General features: G+C 44.1%; 1 long non-coding RNA gene across 1 annotated transcript; it reads left to right on the plus strand.

Annotated features, from left to right (window-relative positions):
- The first annotated feature begins 11,899 nt into the window (after nt 1-11,899).
- LOC116739228 lies at nt 11,900-23,084 on the plus strand. The gene is made up of 3 exons (XR_004345492.1): nt 11,900-12,967; nt 19,686-19,690; nt 23,073-23,084. It is a non-coding gene; the product is annotated as an uncharacterized LOC116739228 (long non-coding RNA).
- Nucleotides 23,085-23,383: the final 299 nt, after the last annotated feature.

Genomic DNA, 23,383 nt, shown 5'->3' on the forward strand with positions numbered 1-23,383 from the left:
TTACATGCAGAACTCTTGAGTGTAATTGATGCACAAAAGAAGCTGTGCATGAGTCACGCATATGATTTGATGAGTTTGGACATATGTACAGTAAGTCCCCTATATATGAACCTTCAAGTTGCGAACTTTCAAACATGCGAACGTGCGCTCAGGCGTGAGTGCTATTGCAGCTCGCCCTCTGTCCCCTGTTGCTGACGATCCTTCAGCTCTGCCATCTCCCACCTCCTCTCCCTCCTCCAGTCAGTAACTCTTCCTGCCCGTTCACTCGATGCCAGCCCCTGTGTGCCAGCTGTTGTACGGCACTTACTGTACTTTTCAAGGGACTGTGATGTAAGATTAAAAATGTTTTCTTTATTTTTGTGTGTTTGTTTCTATGTACAGTGTATTATTTGTGTGAAAAGTATTATAAACCTATTAGAGTACAGTACTATGTAGCCAATTGTGTTAGTTGGGTACCTAGGCTAACTTTGTTGGACTTACGAACAAATGGGACCTCCACACGTGCTCTCGGAACAGAACTTGTTCGTATGTAGGAGACTTACTCTATATACCCATGATACTATCACTACCATCAAGGTATTAAACATGTCCATCACCTCCAAAAGTTTCCTCTTGTCTCTGTTATTTGGTTCGGTTTTGTTTTGTGTTAGCATGAGATCTACCCCCTTAAAATTATTTTAAGTACACAACATCGTATTGTTAACCATAGAACCTACACGATACAGCAGCTTTCTAGAATTTATTCCTCTTGTATAACTGAGACTTTATGCCCATTGGCCAATAAGTCACCATTTCCTCCCCCCACCTCCCCACCTCCATTTGTGAGCTTGTCTATTTTAGATACATCATATAAATGAGATTATGCAGTATTCGTCCTTCTGTGTCTGGCTTATTTCACTTAGAATAATGTCCTCCAGGTCCATCCCATGTTGTTACATATGGTAGGACTTCCTTCTTTTTAAATAGTGAATAATATTCCATTTTATGTATGTATCATGCTTTCTTTACCCATTCATCTGTTGATGGACATTTGGGCTGTTTCCATGTGCTGACTATTATGAATAATCCTGCGATGAAAATAGGTGTAAAATCTCTCTTTGAGATCCCCTTCAGTTCTTTTGAATATATACCCAGGAGTGGAATTGCTGGGTCATACAGTAACTCTGTTTTTAATTTTTTTGAGGAAACTCCGCACTGTTTTCTCTAGTGGATACACCATTTGACACTGCCACCAACAGAGCACAAGGGTCACGATATCTCCACCTCATCCCCAACACTTGGTATCTTTGTTTTTTTGATAATAACCAGCCTAACAGATGCGAGGTGATATCTCATTTTGGTTTCGATTTGCTTTATCCCTAGTGTTGAGTGATGTTGAGAACCTTTTCATATACCTGGTGGCCATTTGTATATTGTCTTTGGAGAAACGTTTATTCAGGTCCTTTGCCCGTTTTATAATTGTCATTTTTTTTTTTTTTTTTTTTTTTTTTTTTTTGTGGTACGCCGGCCTCTCACTGATGTGGCCTCTCCCGTTACGGAGCATAGGCTCCGGACACGCAGGCTCAGCGGCCATGGCTCACGGGCCCAGCCGCTCCGCGGCACGTGGGATCCTCCCGGACCGGGGCACGAACCTGTGTCCCCTGCATCGGCAGGCGGACTCTCAACCACTGCGTCACCAGGGAAGCCCCTATAATTGTCATTTTTAATTGTGTATTTATTTATTTTTTCTGTTATTGAGTTGTAGGAGTTCCTTAGAAGCTGTTTTACCAGTTTAAACTTGAAGGCTGTAAGCTGGATTCAGCTGGTGGGCCCCAGTATAAATTATGAAATAGAACACATCTGTAAATGTTGGTATGTCAAAAAGTCTATAGGCACACAAATATGGGAGACATGAGCTCTGCCTGTGTGTGTATATCCACAAGGAGACAGGAAAGGTTACATAGTGAAGACGCTCTTGGGAGTAAGTCTTGCAGGATGGCCCACAGTTTGCAGAGAAAGGAGGATCTCGTGCTGCTGGAGGCCCAGTCACCCTCTAAGAAGGCTGGAGATGTTTCCATTGCCGTGCCCTTATCAGTTCACTTCAGAACAGTGGAAAGAAGGAAAAGACGTGTCAGGAGTGATTTGCAGAAGCGATGGAGAAGTGCCTTAGTACAAACGTTAACCTGGAAAAAACAATCAAACACATGCATTTCAAGGGTGAAAAGACGCACATCTTTTTCTGATGTTCCCCCTCTCCTCTTAATGAAGGTGAGTTATTTAACACAGTCAATAATTCTCCAGTTTCCAATTTAATGAAACTTAGCAGCCCTACGTTTCGTACATTCTTTCCTATTAAGCTTTTTTCAACTAAGCCCCAGAGATAAAAGGTGTTTTACTTCAAGGAAATCTGATTTTTCTTTCGTCTAGTAAATTCGACTGGCATAAATGCAAGCGTGCCATACCAGACCTCAGTGAAGTCCACGTTAGCTGTTTCCCTGTCTGTTCTCAAAGTCCTCAGGGACAGTGCTCTTCTGGGCTATAACTGGCCTTTGTGAATGAAAGCAGTAACATTTGAGTGTGTAGATAAACACATTTGTAGAAGTCTACGGATTGAGGGCCCGACTATTAAGGCAGATCTGGAAAATATAAGAGAATAGCTTAGAAAATTAACAAAATATCGGGTAATATAATAGGATTAAAAAAACCCAGAAAGTCAAATTTATCTAGATTGGTAACCATGAAAAGTCTAGTCGCAGTCACTGGATTGAAAGGTCGCTGTATGCTTTGGGGGTTCTGTTTCCAGGGTCCCCCGAGTGCTGCCTACAGCAGACACAGCTGGGGGTGGAAGACAGGACACAGAGGGGAGGCAGGGACCACCTTTGTCACTGACCACTGGCGTTCCACTCACGCCAACAGAGTGGGAATCCCACAGGCTTGAACTATTTGTGCTGGGAGATGTGACGGAATCTCCTTTCCCTCATCTTTGCTGGAATAGGATGTGCGTCCTGTACCTTCATGACCTGGGGTCGAAGTTTGGTTTGAAATTAGACGATGGAGCTGCTCTCTGCCCCCGCTGCCCCGATCCCTTGTTCAGAGTCGGAACACAAGCACGATCTTTGGCGTGGAGAAGACTTGATTCAGACTTGGCCTTGGCAAGCACCGTTAAATGTCTTTGATCATGGTGCTTCTCTCCTCTCCTCTCAGCTTTCTCCTTGATAAATACAGGTGGAAAAAAAAAAGGCGGGGGGCTTTGGAAAGTTGGAGGAGAACCCAGGTGAGAAAGAAATGTGACAACAACAGACAGGAGGCCCTCAAGACTGTCACACACTAAGAGACATCAAATATTACAATATAACGACTGTATTTATACTCTTGTGGGGGAATAGATGGTGGAAGTGCAGAATTTAAAACCCCCACTTTTGATTCATAAAGACTGAACAGTAAGAAAGAAGGAGACGTGTCCCCAGCACCCACAGGCTGAGTCCATCATAATCCACATGGCAAGACGTCAAAATTGCAGACTTTCTTTTCCACCTGAATTTGCCCCAAATGTCACCCATTCCCTGACTCATTCCAAAGATTCTTTGTGATCTTCAGGGAAGAAAGAGCTCTTCATTCATCAGCAAGATGGCTTTGCAATGAAACTTAATACGCATTTGAAAGGAGGTCAATATATATTTTTTAAAAGAGATCAAATATACCTTTGAAAATAAAAGGAGTCCCAGTATTCGTGCAGAAGAAGAAAAAGGAGTGACCTTTGAAGATCTATAAAGGAGCCATGATGGCTGTTTGATGGAGAGTAAGAGTAAAGTTTTTTTTTTAATTAATTGGGTTTTTAGACAAATTAATGACAGGAAATTCTTTTGACTTATGGAACCAGTTGTCCACATCAGTATTCCCAGGGGCTAAGTGTTCGATAAAGAAATCTTGGCTAGAGCCATCAAAGCCAAGAATTCAACATTCACGTCAACCTCATGACCTGTGATACTGCTTATTATCAACTACTTCCAGGATGAGCTAACTGGGGCATTGAGACAATAAATAACTTGCCCAAAGTCCCCAGGTGAGAAAACAGTAGAGCTGGGATTTGAACCCAAGAAGTCTGATCTCAGAGTCTGAGCCCTCAGCTTCTCAAAGTGACGTGTCCGGAGGGGAGAGAGAAAGGAATCAGAATAAAGCGGGAGCAAGATATGTGAGAAGAGAGAAAAGAAGGGCAGTGGCTTTGGCCATCAGAAGGTCATTAGTGATCTTCTAGGGGCAATTTCAGAAGAAACATGAGAGTGAGAACGGGAAGAATGAAGAATAAAGGAGAAGACAGGATGTTGAGGTGAGACCTGGTCCATTGAAACCAACAAGGTGATAATTTCCCGAGTGTGATAGCAGGTAAAGAAAAGGAGTGAGTCAGGAAATGAAGGGCCATCCCACCTGATAGTCTCTGTCGCTTCCAAGACTTGGGAGGCAGGAGTTTCCCTGAGAGCTGGGAGTGTGGGAAATGATTCAGAGATCGGGAAAGGGACTTGTTGAGGAAGATACCTGGATTCATGTCCTGGGAGAGTTGAGTCGTCTTGGGGGTCAGCTCAGGGCTGGAGACCAGGAACTAGTAGAGAAATCAAGAATATCTGGAGCGATTGTCCTCTAGCCCCTGACAGCCTGGGCATGGGTATGGCCTAGGTAGGTGTTTGAAGTCCTCAGGAGTTTTGAATTGGCTGGGTAAGCATAGTGGAAAGACGAGAGGACCAGGTCGTGATGGTCTTTGTACAAGGGTAATTAAGAGGCTTCCTCGTGAGATCCACAGAGGACAGAAAGTTCATCAAGAAGGGATGTAACAGGGCTTCCCTGGTGGCGCAGTGGTTGAGAGTCCGCCTGCCGATGCGCGGGACACGGGTTCGTGCCCCGGTCCGGGAAGATCCCACATGCCGCGGAGCGGCTGGGCCCGTGAGTCATGGCCGCTGAGCCTGCGCGTCCGGAGCCCGTGCTCCACAGCGGGAGAGGCCACAACAGTAAGAGGCCCGCGTACCGCAAAAAAAAAAAAAAAAAATGAAGGGATGTAACGCACAGGAAAAACAGGGAAGGGTTGAAAGAGAATGGGACTTTGTGAGGTTTAAGGGCAGATATAATGAAGGAGGGCACGAGAGTGGTGCCGCCTGTAGCGGGTGTGACTTGGGCTGAGGGTTCACTGCTACAGCATCTCAGTGAGGGTCTGCGCAGGTGGGACAGGGTTTAAGTCTGACGTGCAATCCGTAGGATTCTGTAGGCTTCCCAGGCTGGGGTGAGGTTCTGAGTTCATCTCCGCATCTAGCCTAAGGGGTTCCTTCTCTCCCTCCCGAGGCTAAATGTGTCAGCGAGGCGCCCATTTAGCCAGTAAAAAGAAAACATTCCAGTCATTCCTGGATGACTTTGGATTTACTCACGTTCTGAATTGTAGGTTTCTGTGTTTTTTTTTCAGGAATGATCCTCTCAGGTGAAATATTTTCTTTTCACATGTTTATATATTTTTAAATATTTAATTTTATATAGATGAGATCATATGAACTGATTTAGAAACTGTGATTTTACCACTCTGAATTTGGGTTAAATGGTCTATAAAATAAAGACCATCATAACACCCACGTCACCAAGTAGCATAAAGAAAAACTGAGATCGTATTGTTAAAAAGACTCACACATAATGTCTCCCTTCTCTGGTTCAGATCCCAAACCCTGATGTCAGGGAGAATTACTTGAAAATTGCTGGTGTGTTTATTTTCCTGGCGAAACTGGTACCATAATGGAGCAGTAACATTAGCTAAGTTTACAATCTATTCAGCCAATCAGCTGTGAAATAACTTGGTTCTTGAAGATTTATTACTAATTTATGTGACACCCATTATTTCCAGTTATTCAAATACAGTCCTATTGAATTCTCATTTCTTATCACACACTGGTTAAACTATGTTTCAGATTTGAATAAAATATAACTTCCATATGTATTTGCAAAGCTGGAAGTTTTCTGCTCCCTTATTGGTTTACATGAGACCTTTCCCAGGGAAATGTTTTTTTTTTTTTTTTTAAATCATTTATTTATTTATGGCCGCATTGGGTCTTCGTTGCTGTGCGCGGGCTTTGCCTAGTTGCAGCGAGCGGGGGGCTACTCTTCGTTGCGCACGCAGGCTTCTCATTGTGGTGGCTTCTCTTGTGGAGCACAGGCTCTAGGCACGCGAGCTTCAGTCCTTGTGGCTCGTGGGCTCTAGAGTGCAGGCTCAGGAGTCGTGGCGCACGGGCTTAGTTGCTCCACGGTATGTGGGATCCTCCCGGACCAGGGCTTGAACCCATGTCTCCTGCATTGGCAGGCGGACTCTTAACCACTGCGCCACCAGGGAAGCCCCCAGGGAAATGTTTTGGCAAGTCCCCTTGGGCTGGGGACGTCTCTGTGGGACCAGTTACTAAGTGACTGGCTGTAAAGATTCAGGGAGGGCGAGGTGATGCCCAGTGGGGAGCTCTGGCAAAGAGCCCATTTGTCCTGAGGTCAAGGGGAATGGAGAGCTCTGAAGGTAGAGAGAGCTGGGGTGGGAACCAGGGGGGTGGCAGGAGGCAGAGTGATGGGCCTTTTCCCCACAGCCCTGGATGCCCTCAGCAAACGGACTAAATAAGGGTGTGTCCACTTTGGTACTATTGACATCTGCGGTCGGATAACTCTTTGTTGTGGGAAGGCTGTCCTGCGCTTCGTAGGCTGTTTAACAGCATCCCTGGCCTCTATCTACCTATTGTCATCCCCTTCCAGGACACGACAACCAGAAATGTCTCCAGAGAGTGCCAAATATCCCCTGGCCAAGGGTGCAGAAGTTACCCCGTTTGGGAACCACTGAACTAAACCTCTGAAATCCTTGTTAGGATGGGACATTACTGAACCAGAAAATCAGGCTCAGTTTGGTGTCTGGATTGACACAGGGAAAAGAGAAAGAAACACCGGACAGAAGAAGTGCACAGAAGTGACCATGGGGAAGCGAGGCCCTCAGGTATTTGCAGACGGGGTGTGTGAGTTGGGGAGGGGCGTTTGTGGGTTCAGGGAGGGGAGCATCTCATGTTCTGGCCGAGGGTCACCATGTACGGTTGTGCAGGTTGCAAGCAACTCTGGGGGGTCATAGTTCATATTCACAGTGATCTTAGATTTTCAAAATACTCAGGACAATATTCTGGCAGACTGTGGCAAACTTTCTTGAGAAAGGCGTTTTTCTATTTGTTTGTCTTTTCTTTTTTCCTAATCCACCCTGTAAAAGTACCACTTGGGTGAGCTATGGAGCTGTATATGAGAAATCAAATTCATTGATGTAAATATTTAGGGAAAGGGAGCTTTATTAGAAAAGGCCGGGTGGGCTGCAGAGTGAGTGAAAGAGTGAGATTTGGAAGAATGTGTAAGAAGTTCTTAACAGTAATTCCAACTGGAGTTGGAAGCTCTGGTTGAGCTCTGGACCCAATGATCTTCAGGCGACTTTCTCCTTATATATCTATGAATCAACTGGGTAGGACTTCTGCAATTAAAAACAACAAAAATCAGTTAAAAATGCAATAAATTTGAAAAGTACCTTTATAATTAAAATCGCGCAAATTATCTATGTGTTTCAAAGGAGCCACAAGCATGTTGGGGGCTTTAAGTGGCATAAATGACTTCAGAGAATGAGGATTTTCCCCAAACGACTACTTCTGCAGGACAATTTTGAACATTTCCAGACCCCATCGCAGGCTTGCTGTGACTTGTCTCTGCAAAGCCAGATGGAAGCTCTTTTACGTGGAAACTGACTGAGGATTTTCTTCTGGTCCACGTGTAAAAAGGAGATGCTGCCCTTCTCACCTCCTGCCAATTTCCAGGTGATGGATGTGCTGGGTCGAATCCCATTCATTTGCAATTGTATTTAGGGAATGCAATCGATTAAATGGAAAGGTGTTTGATGATGAAAATGATACACTTCTCACATCCACAGACTCTATGAACCCGGATTTTATTAGGTGTCAAAAGTTAGTCCATCATAGGTCAAATTCACCCTCAGATTTCCCATTAGCTCCTAACAAGTTAAGGTCCAGCTAAGGGATCCAGGCTCCTTGAAGGAAAGGGATTGCCAAACACTGCAATTTTATCTTCATACTCATCGAGAACCTTTTATAAGACGAAAAGAATGGAAATTACTTCCTATACCTCCAACTCAGTGGTGCAACGGGGGTGGCCTGGTACCCTCCAGGCCCCTTACGTACAGCTCAGAAGCACATTTTTCAAGGGTTTTAAATTGGTTCCTGAGTTTGTACATCCCTTTCAAAGGAACCTCTTATTTAGATTCTTTGTCTTTTAAATCAGACTCCAATGTTAATCGGGCAACCCAGCAGGACGGGTGGAACGTTTCTTATTCCACAGGATTTCATAGGCTTTGAAAACTTGTCTGTTGTTTTTTTTTTTAACTCGTTTTTGATGCCTATGCCTTGAGCTCCTGCCCACACATCTCTCACATAAACAGAAGCCACTACTGAAATCTTTCTGCTATTAAAAAAATATATATGTATGGAAGAATAAAATGTTTGGGGTATTACTTGGAAAAACAATACACCCGAGAGTTGCCTAAATGTGGTCTTGAACTAAGGGTAGACAAGAGACTCACAGATCATCCATTCTTTTTTAAAAAAATTTTCTTGGAGTATAGTTGTTTTACAATGTTGTGTTTGTTTCAGGTGTACAGCAAAGTGAATCAGTTATGCATATACATATATCCACTCATTTTTAGATTCTTTTATGGCTAAAAAGCACATGAAAAGATGCTCAACATCACTAATTATCAGAGAAATGCAAATCAAAGTTACAGTATCACCTCACAGTGGTCAGAATGACCATCATCAAAAAATCTACAAATGATAAATTCTGGAGAGGGTGTGGAGAAAAGGGAACCCTCTCGCACTGTTGGTGGGAATGTAAATTGATACAGACACTATGGAGAACAGTATGGAGGTTCCTCAAAAAGCTAAAACTAGAGCTACCATCCATTCTTAAAACAAAATTATGTCTTTGATCAGATCAAAGAATTTAAACAATCTCATGCAATCATTCATTCTCTAAGCATTTATTGAGTGTCTAATATTACCCGCTGGCTAGGTTTCCTGATTCATAAGCTCCTGGGGTCAAAGACTAGTGAAGAGATGGTTCTCTTACACGGTGAGTACTTTATCCAGACCCTGAACATGGTATCTCAGGAATCCCTAGGAATGTAATTTGGAGGCTTCTCAGGAAAATCTCAGTTCCCAAATTGGACTCCCATCTGCCTTTTATTTATGTTTTTTTTTTACCCCTCCAAGGGAAGAGATGAGGATAATAGATGGTGTCAAACTCATCACACTCATTCCTATAAAATATCTATGTTGCAACACACAGGGCACGTGGATAAGATGCGATTCATTTCTTCAATCTCCTTTGATGTGTTCAAGCACTTGTGGCAGAAAAGTGGCCCTGAATAAATCAGAGAGGGACATATCCCTTTGTGTCTCAAATGATGCAAAAGAAAGTTGAAACTGGATTTTATGGATGCAGGAAATAATGGATTTGGGCTTAGAGGATGCTAACAAATATCAATGATGTACAGCTTCTTCCCTGGAGGAAGAAGTTCCTTTTTTTCCCAACAGGGCAGAGGGTCCCCCACGGCACTTAGGTAGTGGGCTGCAGTGTCCCCTGTCTCCCATCCACAGCTGTAAGAAAAGCCAGCTCAGAGATTCAGGACCGACAACTGGAAGTTTCTCCTTCCATGGAGAAGGTAGCAGTCTGGGTGCTGCATGTGATAGCAAACGAGTGGAAGGTAACCCCGCTGGACCACTTTCTGTCTCCATCTCCTTGGGATCAAACAAATGAAATTATTCAGCCCAGAAGCATTTTTAACTTTGACATCTCTTCAATACAAAATTTAGGAAGGGTCAAGGGAGGATTCCTCTAAGGAGGATACCTCTAGGTTGAATAATAGAAAATTAAGGTTGGAGGAGAAACAGTTGGGGATGTATTTGAATAGTGAAAGGTAGACCAGGCAGGAGGAAAAAGACATGTTCATTCTTCAAAGATGGGAGTTGCTTAGCTCAGGACCTGCGGAGATTTCAACGTGGCTGGAGGCTGGGCTCCAAAGGAAACAGTTGCGTATCACCAGACAGGACGGGAAAGAGGGGCTGGATCTTTCAGGGACCTATAAACAAAGAAGGCGTTTGGACTCTAGCCAAGAGCGATGAGGAACCTTTCAAGATTTTTAAAAAAATAGATGGTCAAGGTCAGAATTCAACTTTGAAGCATCACTCTGGAGAATGTAAAAAGAAGGAATTCAGATGACCCAACAGAGGAAGCCAGAAGAGCTAGTCTGTCCTGAGTCTCCCCAGCGGCATGCGTGTCTTCTCCTCCCAACTTCTGGCCAAACTCAAGAAGCAGGGACTGAATCCTTACACAGGACTCTTAGGCAGTTCCCAGGACTCATGTGATCTCATGCCTACAATCCGTCTTACATTTTGTATCATTTGCTTTATCTCTTCTTCTCTGATAAAACCCTGACTTCTACAGACACGCATAAACTTAAAAGAACATTTAGCCCAGTGTGACATTTATACCACGAGGTGTGAGAGATATTAAGATATATGGATAAACATTTGATTTCATCATTATGGTGACGTTCATTCTTGTTCTATATAAAAAGAAGCATAATTGGGACATCAGATGCATAATGGTATAGATGTTTTGGCCTATTACAAAGGGAAAATAAGTATTAAAGTTTAAAAAAGTCAATTTATAGTAAAAAAAAATTAAAAGAACAAGGTAAATAATAGAACCTGTGGTCCTTGTAGAGAGCAGAGTATGACACGTGAATGACCTCAGTGTGGGAAACTGCGTCTCAGAAAACTAAGAACCTTAAACAGAGGGTATCTCACCAAAGCTTTGAGTTTCTCAAATTGTCCATGTGATACAATATTACCCTATAAACAGAAGCTCTTCAAAATTAAAACGAATGCTCTGTACACTTGCTGTACATTTCAGGAAACGTTAAAATTATTCATGTTTTAGATTTAGATTTTCCCTCCTTGTGCTCGGCCCCGGGCGTCCCCGGGAGTCCCGACCAGCAGGACAAATCCTTGTGAGTCCGAGGAGGAACCTGTAGGGGTTGAAAAGAGAAGAAGGGGCAGGAGACGCGAAAGAATGGAGGCAAGACAAAATCCTGATCAAGCCTCAAACCTTTATTGCTGCAGTAGCTGTATTTATACAGTACAGAGAAAGGGGGGCGGGATCCAGAATAAGGGAAGTACTTGGCAAATTATCATTGGTGCTGCGTGCGCGGGCTTTCGTTGGAAGCGCGGGCTTTCGTTTTTAGGCGCGGGCTTTTATCTCATTAAGCAGGAAGAGAAGCAGGATGTCGGCCATCTTCTAATGGCGAAAACTTCTTGGCTCCCAACATCTCCTCCCTTTTTATTTCTTTTAAGGAGGTGGGCATTAACCGAGTGAGGGAGTAGTGACCTGAATCCTCCCGTGGACAATGTATGTGTGTCCACCATTGCTGGCTCTTGGTATCTTTTGGGGAGGAGAGGCAGAGCCAAGAATAATCTTAGATACTGAAGCCAAAAACAATGTTTAGATACCAACCTCTTTCATAATTCAGGTATACTCACAGGGAATAACAGAGATTACCTTATGTATAAAGGTTTTCCCTTGTGCATGCTTTGCTGTCACACTCAACTCGGTACCCATACCCTCCCATCAAAGAGGGGGGTAGGCATGTCTCTGTCTCATGCCGCTCCAGTGGAGGGGCAGCCAGAATCATCTTTTGGTTCTGCTTCAGGTTAAATTCTGAGGCAAGTGTGGAGGGGGTTCAGCCTGGCTGACAACCAGCAAAGATGACAGGATCAGGGTCACAACGGATAGTCCTTGTTGTCTTTGTCGTCTTTTCAATGCCAAGAGGATCTCCATCTTTTTCTGAAAAGGAAAAGAAATACAATCTCAGGGAAAAGGGCCCTGGATAATTTTCATTATTTCATAGAATTTATAGGTTTAATAAGACGCTCGGGCAGCCAACGTGCTCCACCTTCCTTGGTATTGTATACACATGCAGACCCCCTCCCCCAGATGAGGAGTGGATCGGGCCCATGCCACTTAAAGGTCAAAGGGTCTTTCCACATAACTTGTGCATATTGATTTTTAGTTTCTTGATGCCAAAGACGATCGGCGGCAGATCTACCATTAATATCTAATTGTAAAAAATTAATAACAAATAGGGCATGACTAAGAATATTTTTTGGGGAATTTTTTGTAGCAGTTAAATCATTATTTTTAAGTTTGGAAATGGTATTTTTAAGAGTTTGATGGGCTCTTTCTACTATGCCTTGACCCTGGGGGTTATAGGGAATTCCCGTAAGATGTTTTATTTGAAACCGGGTGCAAAAATCTTGGAAAGCCTGGGAAGTATACCCAGGCCCATTATCTGTTTTAATTATTTGAGGCTTGCCTAAAACTGTAAAACATTGGAGTACATGTGAAATAATGTTTCTTGTGGCTTCTCCTCCCTGGAGGGAGGCATATATAAAGCCGCTAAAAGTGTCAATGGACACATGAATAAATTTTAATTTTCCAAATTCAGCAAGATGGGTGACATCCATTTGCCAAATTTCATTAGGTAATAAACCTCTTGGGTTTACTCCAAGATGTGGAAGAGGTAAAAGTGTAACGCACCCTGGACAATTTTTTACAATTTGTCTTGCCTGCTCTCGAGTGAGCTTGAACAACAAGCGAAGAGTATGTGCATTAACATGATGTAGCTGATGAAATTGAGTAGCCTGAGAAATAGGATCAGAGGTTATGGTGCACATTAGGCGGGCATTTTTATCAGCTAAATCATTGCCCTGAGAAAGGGGTCCAGGGAGATCTGTATGAGCCCTAAGATGATCAATAAAAAAAGGCACTTGTCTCCGGAGTATAAGACTCTGAAGCTGTTGAAAAAGGGGAACAGCATTGGAAGAGGGTTTAATATATGGAAGTTTCTAAAAGGGGGACGGACAAGGCTATATATGAGCTATCCGTATATAAATTAAAGGGGGTTTCTTGTAATATTTCAAAAACCTGAAGAATGGCAAAAAGCTCAACAAGCTGTGCTGACAAAAAGGGGGATTGTACCCTATAGGACTGATTGTTTATAACATATACAGCAACACCGGATGATGATCCATCAGTAAATACTAAGGCAGCATCTACCAAAGGAACAGCAGAAGTAATTTTGGGAAATATAAAGAGATGTTTTCTAGCAAACTGAAGGAGCTTATCAGGAGGATAATGATTATCAATATTACCCTGAAAGGAGGATAAGGAAACAAGCCATTTATCATCAGTTTGCAGTAACCAATTAAGTTCTTCTTTGGTATAGGGGAGAATCAAATGATCAGGATCTCTGCCAAAAAATTGACGGCTTTTTTCCCTGCCTAAAGTAAGAACCTTTGCTACTAAGGAAGGGTAGGTCTTAAGCACTTTGTTAGGAGAAACGGACAAATGTATCCACAAAAGGGGATGATCTTGCCATAGAACTCCAGTGGGTGTATGTGCAGTGGCACAGACAATAAGACTAAAGGGACGACCATAATCTAAAAAGGTAATCTGCTGACATCTAATGGCCTTTTCTACTAATTGAAGAGAATTTTTAGCCTCTTTAGTCAGCCTACGGGGTGACAAAGGATCTGATGGCCCTTGTAAAATTTCAAATAAAGGTTTTAACTCTCCCGTAGTAAGTTTAAGATATGGTCGTAGCCAATTAATATCTCCCAAAAATTTTTGAAAATCATTAAGGGTTTGTAAATGTGATACCTGTATGTGTATCTTTTGAGTGGTAATTATATTCCCATTTAATTCAAAACCAAGATAATAGTATGGATCTTTTAATTGTACCTTATTCGAAGCAATTTGAAGGCCAAAGGAAGCAAGATTATCCTTTAAATCTTGATAACAATTAAGGAGCTCGTCAGTTAATCTTCCAGCCAAAAGAATATCATCCATGTAATGAATGATATAAATATCAGGCCAACGAGCCCTAAGAGGATCTATAGCTTGTGCAACAAATTTCTGACATAAGGTGGGGCTATTTGCCATACCCTGTGGGAGGACCTTCCATTGAAAACGTGGCATTGGGCCTTTAAAATTAATTACTGGGAGACTGAACGCAAAACGTTCTCTATCTTGAGGATGAAGAGGGATAGTAAAAAAGCAATCTTTAAGATCAATAATAATTTTAAAATAACCAGCTGGAATGGCAATAGGAGAGGGCAAGCCAGGCTGTAAAGCTCCCATAGTAAACATCGTTTTATTAATTTCCCTAAGGTCTTGGAGGAGTCGCCATGAGCCAGTCCTCTTTTTTATCACGAATATAGGGGTATTCCATGGAGAAGTGGTGGCTTCCAAATGTCCAGCGGCCAATTGTTCCTGTACTAACTTTGTGGCAGCTGTGAGTTTTTCTTCTGTTAAAGGCCATTGGTCCACCCAAACGGGGTCATCAGTTTTCCATCGTATTTTGTCCGCATGGGGCACAGGAAGGTCAACGGCCGCTAAGAAAAAGGCGAACTACCTAGGCCCTGGCGACTTATATTAGATGTCAGGGAAATAGGTTGTCTGATTCCTTGATTATTTTTTCCTAAACCTAAGCCTGGTAGAAACCCTTGATTCAGCATTTGTTGGGTCACCACCTCGTTGGGGCTGGCCATGATTAACTTTAATTGTGACAAGATGTCGCGTCCCCAAAGGTTTAATGGGATGTGTGGCAAAATGTAAGGTTGCACCTGTCCAGTATTACCTTCAGCATCTGTCCATGTAAGAACCTTGGAACTCCGTTTAGGATTGGTAGAATGTCCTATGCCTTGTAAATGAGTTATAGATGCTGTACAAGGCCAAGAGGAGGGCCAATATTTCTCCGAAATAACTGTTGCATCAGCTCCTGTATCGACTAAACCTTCAAATTTCTTTCCATCTAACCACAGGGTTAAGAGCGGCCTTTCAGGAGTAATTTGTTGGACCCAATAGACATCTGAGGAACCAAAAGCAGCATCTGCTCTAGGGTAACTAGTGTGGCTCTTATTCAAAGAATTTAGGGGTAACAATACTAACTGTGCTATCCTTTGACCTCTAGGGATCGATATAGGGCCTTGTAAAGCAGATGCCAAAAGGGTAATTTGACCCGAATAATCATTGTCGATAACACCAGGTATAATTTGGAGGCCAGCCAAAGCAGAGCTACCTCTTCCTAAAATTAAGCCATAAGTATTTGGGGGCAGGGGGCCATAAACTTCTGTGGGAATCGGTTGCACTCCTTGTTCTGGGACTAATATTGAGTCGGTGGAGGCACAGAGGTCCAATCCTGCGCTTCCGGGGGTGGCTCGGCAGAGGGAGCCAACGTCTGGGTGAGGGGAACTTGTCCAGATTGTTGAGGAACAAACCGAATCGCCCCTTGGTTCGGTTCCAAGGAAGGGGCCAGGGGCTGGCCCCATGAAAAGTTTCCCTGTTTTTTGGGGAGTAGTTGGCCATTTATGTCCGTTTTTGAATAACATTCCGAAGACCAATGTTTGCCTCTTTTACAGCGAGGACAAACGGTGGTGGGAGGAGCTCGGGATTGATGTTGGGGTTGTTGTGGGTTAGCCTTTGATGACTGTCCTTGTCTATATAGTGGACAATCCCGGGCAAAGTGTCCAGGTTGTTTGCAATTATAGCAAGTTTTTTGTTGTTTGTCTAGGGCGGATGTGTCTTTAATAAAATCTTTTAGGGCGGCTCCTATTGCAAGACCAACAGAATGGGAAGGACCAATTCCGGAACACAGTTTAATATAATCAGCAAGGCTACCACCACGATGAGCCCGAAGGGCAGCCTGGCAGGCTGGATTAGCATTTTCATAAGCTAAATGTTTAACAAAGGCGTTATCAGTTTCACTATCGCCCACCAGACGTTCGGTGGCGTCCGTGAGGCGGCTAATAAACTCACAATAAGGCTCTTCTGGTCCCTGGCGAATTTTCGCCAAAGAAGTTGTGGCCGAACCCTTAGGCGGAAGGCGGCGCCAGGCCTTAAGGCCAGCATTTTGTATTTGAGCCAACAGACCAGGGGGAAAAGCAGCCTGAGCCTCATTGGAATCATAGGGGCTGCTTTAAGAATTGTTTCTCCGGTCTCAACAACCTTTTGGATATCGGGGTCAAAAAAATGACCCATAAGAATCTCTCTAATTAAATTCCAATATGAAAATGCAGTCACAGGTACTTTAGAAGGCCCAAAAGTCTTATAATAATCATTTAAACAATCTCCTACACGATTCCAACATTTTTTATCTATCGTCCCTTCTTGTGGGAACCATGGGCAAACATCAGACAAAAATATAAAAAAATCACGCAAATCTTTTTTTCTAGCCTTAATCTTTCGCATCTTGAGGGAATCCTCGATCCCCTGAAGAAAGAGTTCGTGGGAACTCAATTCCTGTCCCATTTTTAAGCTCCACTTACCTTACTCTCTACCGGTCACAACTGCCGAAGGGCGGCTAGTCCTCCGGGGACCTAATCGAGCCGCACTTTCGAGTTCACTCTCGCGGCGGCTCAGTGGGTGCCTGGCCAGGCGTTCGTAAGCGTGCTACCTCCGTTAGGATCCGTTCCTCGGGCCCCACGTTGGGCGCCAATTGTGCTCGGCCCCGGGCGTCCCCGGGAGTCCCGACCAGCAGGACAAATCCTTGTGAGTCCGAGGAGGAACCTGTAGGGGTTGAAAAGAGAAGAAGGGGCAGGAGACGCGAAAGAATGGAGGCAAGACAAAATCCTGATCAGGCCTCAAACCTTTATTGCTGCAGTAGCTGTATTTATACAGTACAGAGAAAGGGGGGCGGGATCCAGAATAAGGGAAGTATTTGGCAAATTATCATTGGTGCTGCGTGCGCGGGCTTTCGTTTTAGGCGCGGGCTTTTATCTCATTAAGCAGGAAGAGAAGCAGGATGTCGGCCATCTTCTAATGGCGAAAACTTCTTGGCTCCCAACACCTCCTAGTGGTTTTTCTGGAGCAGGTGAATTTCAGCAGGACCTAGCATCCAACGACACACAGGAAGTGCCCATTTGGAAGCGAGAGTACCCACAAATCTGACCGTGTGGCCCCCTTGTCACTGATGGGGGGACCGGGTCTGTGTTCTGGGGGGCAGGGACTGGGGTAACTATTCCAATGTTCTCAGGAATTTCAAGAGCCTGGGTGTAATCGAGGTCCTGACTCAGCCCAGGCAGCTGGATAGGGATCCCCCTCAGTTCCTGCTGTGTTTTGTTCCTGAGGCTTGGAAGTGGTGTCACATAATAAACCTTGTCACGGCACAGCTATCCTGGCAATAACATGACACCAAACTCACAGGCAACAAAGGCAAAAATAGAGAAGTGGGACTCCATAAAATGAAAAGGCTTCCGCACAACCAAGGAAACCATCCACAGAATGAAAAGGCAACCTACAGGATGGGAAAATATATTTGCAAACCATCTATCTGATAAAGGAGCTAGTATCCAAACTAGATAAGAAAACAACTGGTGTTTTTTAAGGTAATTCCACAAATGTTCATGGAACTGCCGTTGCATTCCCAATACACCCCAGATACTTAGAAGGATTCAATACAATGTTTTCAGACTCTTCCTGCACTCGGAGCTGGGAGGAGGGAGATGTCCGGGGGCTTGGTGTGATTGGGAGGTATAGGACATATAGGATGGAGAAGCATAGGCTGGAGATGGAAGGAGGCTCCTTTCTCCACAAGGCCTTGGAACAAGCATTTCTGTCCTTGTTACAAGGCAGCAGGGAGGAGCTTACAAGCGTCTCAACAGAAGCATCTCAACAAGAGAAGTTATCTGCAGATCTAAAGACAGGGAAAGGCAGGAGGCATGAGCTTTCGAGACTATGACCCTTCCTCTTTCATTTTGCCTGGAGTAGGGTCCTGGGGAGTGGAGTTGGCTTGTGTCAAAAGATAGTTTTCATTTCTGGACACTCACGTGCTGTCGTGGAGGTTCTGTGGTCAAGAACCGGCTTGAGAATGCTCATCACGCCTTTATTAACCGTACTAATTTAACTTCCCTGAGGGCACTCATAGAAATGACTGCAAGTACCATGACAGGGTGGAAAACCCAGAAAATAAATGTACTTGAGAAAACTGCAGTATAGAAATCACACATTAGGCGTGTTGGTTATTTGTGGTTTTAGCTTTAATTTCTGCAAAGTGGCTATCTTCTCAATAACCTCAAGGTCCTAGGACTTTCTGGTCATCTAAGTCACAGCAGTTATTTTTATTGCCATCTGGTGCAAGTCGTTAATATTAACATTTATTTGCCCAGACAGATTTCGGGAGCTCGTTACATCGAAGGGTGAGTAAACTTCCCAATTTGAATGAAGAGGTGTTTACGGAAAATGAAGAACCTAAGGAAAGAATCTACTATAATTATTCAATATCATCTCTCTGTTGGCAAAGTGCATGATTAATTTTGGACCCAGGCAATCAGGCTTGAGTAGGCTAGACGTGTAAATGCACCTGCTGACAAATGTCTCACACACACACACACACACATGAATGGAAGCTGAAAGCATATTTATAATAGCAACTGCTTGGGAACCATAACCCAGACCCACCCTGATGGGATGTGGATCTGGAAGACAGGTGGTTGCTTCATCCATAAATCCTTACAGATCCCGCGGGAAAGGGACATGGATTTATATGAACCCTGGGGAGGCGTGAGCTACAAGAGTTGTGGGATGTGAAGGAGACCCAGATTCACATCCTCATGTTAACTCATTAGCTGAGACCTTGAGTGATTTGACATCACGGAGTAACTAATCTCTGAAGTCCAGATGATCATTATCTCCTTCACATGTATTAGGGATGAGAACGTCAAATGAGATTGTCCATGAAAATTAGTAGAAATGTGCTTTTCACATGCCGCTCAAGTAACATTGGCTACTGTTACTATTTTTGTCCATATCGTAACCATTCTTTCTAGAGTATAAAACCCCCATGGACTCTAACACAGAAGCAGATTTACGTTGGAGGGGGAAGTCTTTTCTCTGAAAGTGTTTTGTAACATTTTGTGTTGTTTGTGCCAATATTCACGGCTTCATTCATTCCATTTCTTATTAACTGCAGAAAGTTTGCCGTTTTCCAACACGCTCCACCCCCATCGGGGCCTCCCAGGAGACCTCCACGAATAGTTTATTTTCCTAAAGTTTCCGGAGGTTAATTTACTTCATAAGGCTTTTTTTTTTTTTTTTTTTTTTGCGGTATGCGGGCCTCTCACTGTTGTGGCCTCTCCCGTTGCGGAGCACAGGCTCCGGACGCACAGGCTCAGCGGCCATAGCTCACGGGCCCAGCCGCTCCGCGGCACGTGGGATCCTCCCGGACCGGGGCACGAACCCGTGCCCCCTGCATTGGCAGGCGGACTCTCAACCACTGCGCCACCAGGGAAGTCCCATAAAGCTTTTTAATTGATATAATTTTTTTCTGTTCTCTTAAGTACCAAGAAGCTGGGGTCTGGGAATATTGTCATCCATTGATGACCCTCTAAGTGAGCTTGTTTCCGGAAAAAGAAAAAAAAAAAGCAGCAATATTTCTAACGCTGCCCAACCAGCTTTTCCCTTAATTAAGAGTGAGCTCCCCGACAAGGCATGGTGGTTAGGGATACAAATGCATTAGCAAAATAAACAAGCTGATAAACTTTTACTAGACACGGTGGAAAACATCCCTCCCCCCTCCCCGTGTGTTCAAAATTGAAAGCTGATTGCCATATCATCTGTAATTACAAGACCCTCTTACACAGGCAGGCACTTAAGAGAACCTCCGCAATTGCTGAAATTGAGAGGATTACCCTGATAGCCCTGGTCAGAGCTTAGTGGAAAATGCACTTTCTTAAATGCACTATTCTTAAAATAGATGAGGCAGACTCTTCTCGGGCCAGGAGGTGAAGCGAGAGTGTATGTAAGTGGAAGGTGGCAGGTGGCAGAGAGGAAATGTTTTTTGCTTTTTCCTAATTTTCCGTTATCACTGTCTTGAATGTACAGGGTCGTTTAGTCTCAGCCCTAATGGCATACGTTGAACCATCAACAGTACCACCAAACAAAGGATGGTGAATTCTACACATCGTTCATGGGAAGTGTTTAGAGAAACTCATTTTATGTGGTTTTCCAAAGCTGAATGGAATCCAGTTATTTTGAGTGGCTTAAGCAGATATCTGCTATGTTTCTCAGACAGACAAACATGGCAAATATCTGCAGAGGACAGATGTCTGTCCTCTGTCCGAGGGACATCCAAGGAGACCCAGAAGCTGGGCAGCCGACCCAAGGTCACACTTCCTGGGGACACAGGGCAGAAGTTAGAAGACAGGGCTGCTTCAGGGGGCAAGGAAGGCAACCTGGAGCCTTTGTCTTCCTGTGGAACAGAATCCATAGATAATTTGGGGCAAAAATAACACTCCAGGGCTTCCCTGGTGGTGCAGTGGTTGAGAGTCTGCCTGCCGATGCAGGGGACGCGGGTTCGTGCCCCGGTCCGGGAAGATCCCACGTGCCGTGGAGCGGGTGGGCCCGTGAGCCATGGCCGCTGAGCCTGTGCGTCCGGAGCCTGTTGCTCCGCAACGCGAGAGGCCACAAGAGTGAGAGGCCCGCGTACCGAAAAAAAAATTAGAAAATAACACTCTTGATATTCACCAACTGAGTCAAAAAGCAGAGCTACATCTAGAATGGGGTGAATTAGGGTGAATTAGGATATCCTCAACATCCTTGTGAAGTTGCAAGCACAGCCTTTCTTTCTCAACTCTTTTTTTTTTTTTTAAACCGGGTTGTCCTGTTCTAATAAACTTATTTATGGCTGCGTTGGGTCATCATTGCTGCACGCGGGCTTTCTCTAGCTGTGGAGAGCGGGGGCTACCCTTCGTTGCGGTGCGCGGGCTTCTCATTGTGGTGGCTTCTCTTGTTGCAGAGCACGGGCTCTAGGCGCGCGGGCTTCAGTGGTTGTGGCTCGCGGGCCTAGTTGCTCCACGGCATGTGGGATCTTCCCAGACCAGGGCTCAAACCCGTGTCCCCTGCATTGGCAGGTGGATTCTTAACCACTGCGCCACCAGGGAAGTCCTCTTTCTCAACTCTTACGGAAAACGTCTTCTGCCATAAGGCGATGGAGAGAGGTTACCCATAGTCTGGATCCAATGGGCAGGGTAAAATATTTTTAAATTAGTTAATAAAAATAAGGGTGGGAGGTATCACATAAAAATCAAGGTTTCTAGATCCTGTTGAAATCATAGGATCTGGTGCCCCTAGTCTGTCTTCTCACATGACAGTGGGACCCAGGACTGGGTCTCAAGTCTCCCTCCCCTTTAGATGGTGCATGGTCCCTACTTGATAAACTTGTAACCTGGTGAGGCCGGTAACGAACCCAAGTTTAGATGCTCGCTGCTTGAAAGGCCAATACTTGAGAGGCAAGTGTTTGTAGAAAAGGGAAAGTTGCTTTATCCAGGAGGCCAGCAACCCGGGAAGATGTTGGACTAATGTCCTAAGACCATCTCCAAGTTACCGGTCGGGAGACAAAGGTTTTAAAGGCAGTGGGAGGGAGGGGGAGGGGGCTGCAGGCGACATGATCAGCTTGTGCTCAATTCTCGGATGGGCTGGCATCAAGGTGAAGCTTTGAGCATCGCCAATTTTCTGGTTTCAGCTCGTCTGGGGTCTACGTGCTTGCGGTCAGAAGTTTTCAGCTGGTGGAGGTAAAAAAAAAAAAAAAACAACAACTTAGGAATGTGTGTTAGACCTTTATCTCCATCTTTTAGGAAACTGGGAGCTCAGTGACTCTACTATGGGGCTGGCTTGTAGTCTAAATTGTTACCAGTTTCCCGGGCCAACAGGCATTCTTTGTTTTCCCATCTTCACATTTCCTAATCACTCACTCTTGAACCAGTGTTTTGATACTCAGCGCAGGCCTGGGAGACTAAAGCAAAAGCCTTTACTTTAGACACAGGGACACGGGGGCTTGTGTGCAATTTCCCTCCCCTCTTTTCTCTGATACTCCTCAGTCTTGAGGGGAACAGTGTTGGATGAGAGAGGGAATGACATTTTGGGTAGAGACGTTAATCATAAACTCAGCAGAGGAACTCAGTTTTAGGGGGACTTGGTTTCACACTCATCACTTAGTGGGGATCATTTACTCATATTTTGGGTCTGGATCCCCCAGGCGTTTGAGTCCCCAGAGAAAAAGGGATGTATAAAAAGGATGTATAGCTGTGAGTTAAGTTTTATTTGGGGCAAAGAGCCTCCGATTCTGGAGGCTCTTGTAATTCTCATTCCATGTGGTTTTTCCCAGCCCCAGAGCATGGCAGGGGCTTCGGTGGGGTAAAAAGACAGCTTCTCTTGGAAGGGGCTATTGTATGACTGTGCTCTGTGGGCTTGTTGGTTATATTCTGTCAGATCAATGCTTTTGGGGGGAGCACCGTCGCCTAGAATGTTACCACTTTTCTTAATAAACACTTTTATGTTACCTGGGCAAACCTAACACAATTTCCTTGCATATCTGTCAAGTTAATCCATTGGCTGTCACCTTGTATTTTGAGTCAAAACAAATACATAGACTGATCTTTAATTTATAGCAGGAATTTCTTTAAATCATATGGGGCTAAAGGAGAGGCTTTGTTGTTTTTTTATCCCAAGACGCATTCTGTGAGCACCACTTAAGATCACATTTGTTCAACAGGTTGAATAAATCCAACTGCTCTGTTTGCTGCCAGGGTTATTCAATTTACTCTGTCTTTTAATCCTCCTATTTCTTCCCAAATTGTTTGCTGAGAAAAAAATTCTCCTCTGTCAAAAAGAAATATTTAGGTCACTTACTGAAGTCACCTTTGCCCTGAAAACTTAATTACAGAACGGTTCCGGTTTTCTTGTATGTTATTAAATGATGGCATGCCTTTTTTGGACTTAATAGGTCTGTTCCACAATCAAATGAAAGCCAGTTAACAGGAAGTATAATTACTGCTATTATGCTGTAGTTATCACATCACGAGACAGCTACTCTCCCAAATGCGATCCATCTCATGAACAAGTGGCTCTTTTTATTTAAAAAATAAATAAATTTGGAGTCTGAACTGCAGAGGGATCGAAGGTTTGTGAATTTCCCTAGTTTGGGGATATTCTTTCTAACCAATTAGCACACACACAGACAGCGTTTGGTGCCAGGATAGATGGGTCCCCGCATTTCTGCATGCACCCACTTTCCCTGCGCCATGAGTTTCTGTAGATGTGTCCACTAAAAGGCAGCAGAAGTGGGTATCATGAAAGGAGGCACTTTTTGCACCGAGTGCATTTTTGATGTTGAAAAGACCTGCATTTTCGATACGACATAATCCCTTAACAATTATAATAATGATCTATGTGTACTTTAGCAGTAACC

This window comes from Phocoena sinus, chromosome 14 (genome assembly GCF_008692025.1).
Source record: "Phocoena sinus isolate mPhoSin1 chromosome 14, mPhoSin1.pri, whole genome shotgun sequence".
NCBI classification, from domain to species: Eukaryota; Metazoa; Chordata; class Mammalia; order Artiodactyla; family Phocoenidae; genus Phocoena; species Phocoena sinus.